Source organism: Mytilus trossulus, chromosome 1 (assembly GCF_036588685.1).
Source record: "Mytilus trossulus isolate FHL-02 chromosome 1, PNRI_Mtr1.1.1.hap1, whole genome shotgun sequence".
NCBI classification, from domain to species: domain Eukaryota; kingdom Metazoa; phylum Mollusca; class Bivalvia; order Mytilida; family Mytilidae; genus Mytilus; species Mytilus trossulus.
This window is the reverse complement of record NC_086373.1, coordinates 64,166,050-64,170,958: the sequence shown is the minus strand read 5'-3', so window position 1 is coordinate 64,170,958 and position 4,909 is coordinate 64,166,050. Positions and strand designations below refer to the sequence as shown.

The 4,909-nt window shown below is 34.8% G+C and overlaps 1 pseudogene; it reads right to left on the bottom strand.

The window, feature by feature from the left end:
- Positions 1-2,433: 2,433 nt before the first annotated feature.
- On the bottom strand, positions 2,434-4,428 carry LOC134687188 (uncharacterized; annotated as a pseudogene).
- Between the last annotated feature and the right edge of the window lie 481 nt (positions 4,429-4,909).

Here is a 4,909-nt window from a genome sequence, read left to right as displayed (position 1 = left end):
ATGCGTTAAATAAACAGTCACAATCAATAAAATAGTCAAAATATGGGAACATCAGTCATCATCGTATAACAATTTAACAGGACACAACAACATCTACTATCTACGAACACATGGATTGATTTGAGTGTCTGACGTCAGAAAAATTATATACGTCACATAAATTTGTCGTTCAATGTGCATACAATAGTTATCCAAAGTACCTGGATTATAAACAATTTTAAATTTTACATAGGCAATGAGCGCAGACAGGGTTAATACGCATTGTATCATATGTGCTTTGTCCAATAAAATATTTAAATTTGAATAACTATTGTTATCCCTAAAATTAACTTCACATTTCTGAAATAGAACGAATCGAGGCCCTACATTTAAAAATGAAAGAACTAAAGCGACACCTACCGGAAAATATATTTTCGGAACTCTCGGGATTTTACCACAATTGTAATGTTTTTCGGAAGTCTCCGGTATTTTAGATTTCAATAATGTAAAAATTGCGGGAGTTAAAGAGATGGATCAAATCCAATACAAAGCTCTTCACATGGCATTGGCAGGACATAATGTCTTGGTGACAGGATTTCCTGGCACTGGAAAATCGTTTGTAATTTCCGAGATTGCCCAAAACTTAAAATTATCTGGCAAAGTAGTTGCAGTTACTGCAACCACGGGAAAGGCTGCACAGGTCCTCAAAGGGAAAATCCCACCAGCATCAAAACTGCAAGTGTCGTCCACAAGTTTTATGGACTCAAAGATGGAAGATATTCAAACGAAGGGCTGGTTTCACTTCTTCAAAGTAACGAATCTTTATCAACAAAAAAATAAAAACATTAAAACAATTGACTGCCTTAAAATAGATGAGATTTCTATGCTAAGCACAAAGTTGTTCGAACAAATTGAGTGTGTGCTAATTGAAATAAGACAAATTCCTTCGTTTGGTGGATTACAACTGATTTTGTCAGGGGATTTTTTTCAATTGCCACCTGTTGCCAACCCAAGTTATGGGGACAGTACTGTTTCCTTTCCAGATTTATCAGATGTTTACATCACGTGCAGTTAACAGAAATGCATCGACAGTCGGAGCCCGACTTGATGGCGGCAATGCATCAGTGTGCAAGGTATAAACAATGACAGTAAAATATATTTGTCAGTAACTGCTATTGGTTGTACGATACCTAGTTTCATTAAGCTCCCAAAATATAGTTTAAGTGTTAATATTTTTTATGACTAACGCCTGTATTGTTATCTAAATATTCCAAAATATATCAAATCAGTTCTTTATTACTAGTAACCAAATCATGACAAATATTTTACATCATATATAGATCTACTGTATAGTTACAAAAAAAATTAGATCATGACAAAACAGACTGGAGAAGTACAGTAATATATGTGAAAATATCTAGGCCTTTACATAAATATAACTTATGTTTCAAGTTGATTTAAACTTCAACAAAAACTACCTGGACTAAAAACTGTTACCTGCAGCGGGCACTATCATTTTCTATATGTTCAGTGCACGTGAAAGAGGAAACAAAACTCTAAAATTAGACATATATCATATATTCAAATTCAAAGTTTTATTGCCATATAAACTTTACAGTTTGTGACATAATATAACAACAACAAAAACAAATAAAGACAATAACTAAGTAACTCATAGTGAACATGAATACTAAGTCTGAGGTTAACTGAAATTCAACTTATTAAAGAACTTCTTGATCAAAAACATTAACCTGAAGCAGGACAGACGGACGGACGAACGAACGCACAGAATAGAAATATCTTATAAAATTGATTTGTTTAAGTTTAATTCTTTTAGAAGTCAGATAACAGAAGACACCTTTAACCTCATAAAAAGGTTGAAGAGAACTTTACCACCAGGTCCAAAACTTCTAAAGCTATTTGCTTTGAATTTAGATGTTGAAATTTATATCTCTGGAAATGGAAGGCATATAGTTGAGATAAGTATATAAAGTATACATACTTTTGCAGTAAAAAACAAAACCCAAATGAATATTGCCCCTAAAAATTGTCAGCTGATACACATGTACTAGTATATCATCATTCATATGAAAACTGCAGTATCTATGGTTCATGTTTAACTGACGAAGACTTTAAAATTGGTATTTGTGGTTTCTATGCAGCATTCAAGAATAAGAGCAAACCCGTGAACTAGAGTAGAAATTTAAAAATCCGGCTCAGCGGGATAGTACAAAGGAACAGTGGCGGATGAAAAAGGGTGGGGGTCCAGGTGTCATTAATCATTCATTTTCATATGATCATGCTGTCATAAAAAATATGCATCTGACCTGCCACTGGACGTTATTTCTTTTAAATGAAATGATACATACTAATTTTTTCGTTTATAATAACTACTGTGTAATGTCTTTCACTCAAAATTCAAGATTGCACATGTATACATTCTATAGGAACAGTCTAAATTCGGCATAGTGTTTTCGTTTTCTTTGATAGAGGTACATCAACATGAAAAGAATACGGATCAGTAGTAGGTAAACCTGCGTTAGATTTTCGGGCTCTTGACTTAGTGGTCTGACCTAATATTACGCTGTTCATTGTGTTGCAATATACATGATAATTCGGATTCGTGGAATTACCATTGTACAGTCCCCGTTGTTGGCAGAAAATATTTTCTTCAAGGTCAGAATTAAACCTACTACGATATACCCCACGTCCTTTAAATTCAGTTATATGGATTCGGCACACTCTTGTAAAGACGACTATCATGCTTTCAACATCGTCTAAGCATTTAATGCTGGGAACCATCCTCTCGAGTTCCGTTGGTGTTTTCATTTGTTTGATTTCATTTCTCCAGTTATTGAACCAATCTAAAACATTATTTAGAATGTTCAATCTTGCGTCGTGTATATTGGTCACTGGACGAGGATCTCTAAATACCGTTATAAATTTGCTGGTCTGTTGAAGTCAATGGCACTGTTTAAAACATCCCCATTGATTAATGAGTTCTGGTATGACTTCATAAGCTGAAGCATATCCTCGTTGAGAACTTCTTCAGCAAGATGATTGCGCATCTTTTCAGCTGAATCTGGATGAAGATGAGAATTACTAAGCTTGTAATGAATTTTTCGCGAATTCGTCTGTTCGTCCCATCGGGCAGCATTTAACCACTGCTCCCAAACTATTACATTACCTTTCTTGTTTAACAATTTTGTATTGTAAGTATTAATTCCACTACTCAAAACTGCATTCCGCAATTTTTTCATGTTATGTGAGAAATCCTGACAGTGATAAACCTTCCTGTCAGGATTTACCAAACTGTCGCACATAAAGTGGTTCTTTCTGGGTTCACCGCTAAAGTGAAGCTTCGTAAACTCTCTGTTTTGTTGTCCCCCGTCATGCATTATAAAGTCTTCTATAAACCCCCACGATTGTAATTGAGAAAATAAATCCCAAATTATAATATATAGCTCAAAGGCTTTTACTCCATCTGTTGGGTAGTGGGCAATCGGAAATCGGAATCCCGTGTACCCAAGAAATATTATTTGTAACACATCTGTTGCCAGCTTTCCGCTTACTTTGATTTCCTTTACAATCCTCAAGTTTTCGGCCTCACTTCCAGTATCGATCCAACCCACAAGTTCAGATCTTTCTCCCTTCACATTTAACACCAAATCTTGTTGAATTTTTGCTTCATCGTGGAGCAGGCCGCCATGATAGCCAGAAGGAGGTACATTAACTTGTATGGCGGTATTTCGCATCCATCTGAGTACAACATTGTTTATCCCAGTTTTCTGCTCCTCTACACTGCTTTTATATCTTCTTAATTGGCGACCAGAGGGCAATTTGAAAATATTACTGTCCCTTAACTGCTCATAACATTTTAAACTGCGAGACCACAAACTTAAACATGTTTTTATAACCGACTTGTCCCAAGTAATCTTTGATGAATTTAAAATATTATGCTGGCTACGGAGAAAATCTTGCATTTCTTGTGAGGCTCAAGGAAATACTTGTTTTAAATTTTTTTTCAAATCCTCCTCATCAACTTTATTCAGATCTATCACGTCTGTTTTCTCATTCTTAAAGGCGTTTATTTGATACATGTGTTACATGAATCACCTGTACATGACCAGCCAACCACTTGTTTACATGTTTTTGATCTCAATTTAAAATTTTGTTTATTTTCTTCCCCCCTTTCTCCAATTCTCTCCGATATTATATGAATTGGAACCTGTGTTTTATGTTCTGTTTCAATTCCAGTGCAAATTTAATTTTATGGACGATTTCAAAAATCTCATGAAGGTTGCTTTTTGTGCAATAAAATGTTTTAGTTATTTCGAGGTCTTCCAAGACAACTTTCCGACCGCGTATTTTCAGTTCCCATAATTGTTCTTTGAAGTTTAATGTTATTTCCTTCATTACGATGTTACCATTGCATACGACATCTGACATCATGAAAACAATTACAGATGTTGGAGATTGTTCAAATAACATGCTCTGATACTTCAGATGACTCTGAATGTTCCATGGACTTACCAGGCTCGAATCTCTGTGTTGTTTCCATGAAAGGCCTACATATATAAGATATCTGTCTTCGCCTGACCTACCTCTTATTATTTTTCTGTTTGGAAATAATCTAAAAACGATTTGTGACAATTTTTTATCAGATATGGTAGATGTACCAGATGTAGCTTCTTCAAGTTTCTCTTTTAGGGCTTTAAATGTTATTCTACCGTCTGTACTTTCACAAACAACTGAACATAACCTGCAACAATAAAAGCATACTTAGCCAAAAATAATTTGAAATATACTTATTTTGATATAAATTGTTGGGGGTTACTAAAAGATTGAATCGGAAAGCGGAACGGATTTCAAAACTGGAACGGGAATAAATATTAATGTTGACTGAATCCGTATGAACACTTTTTTTTGT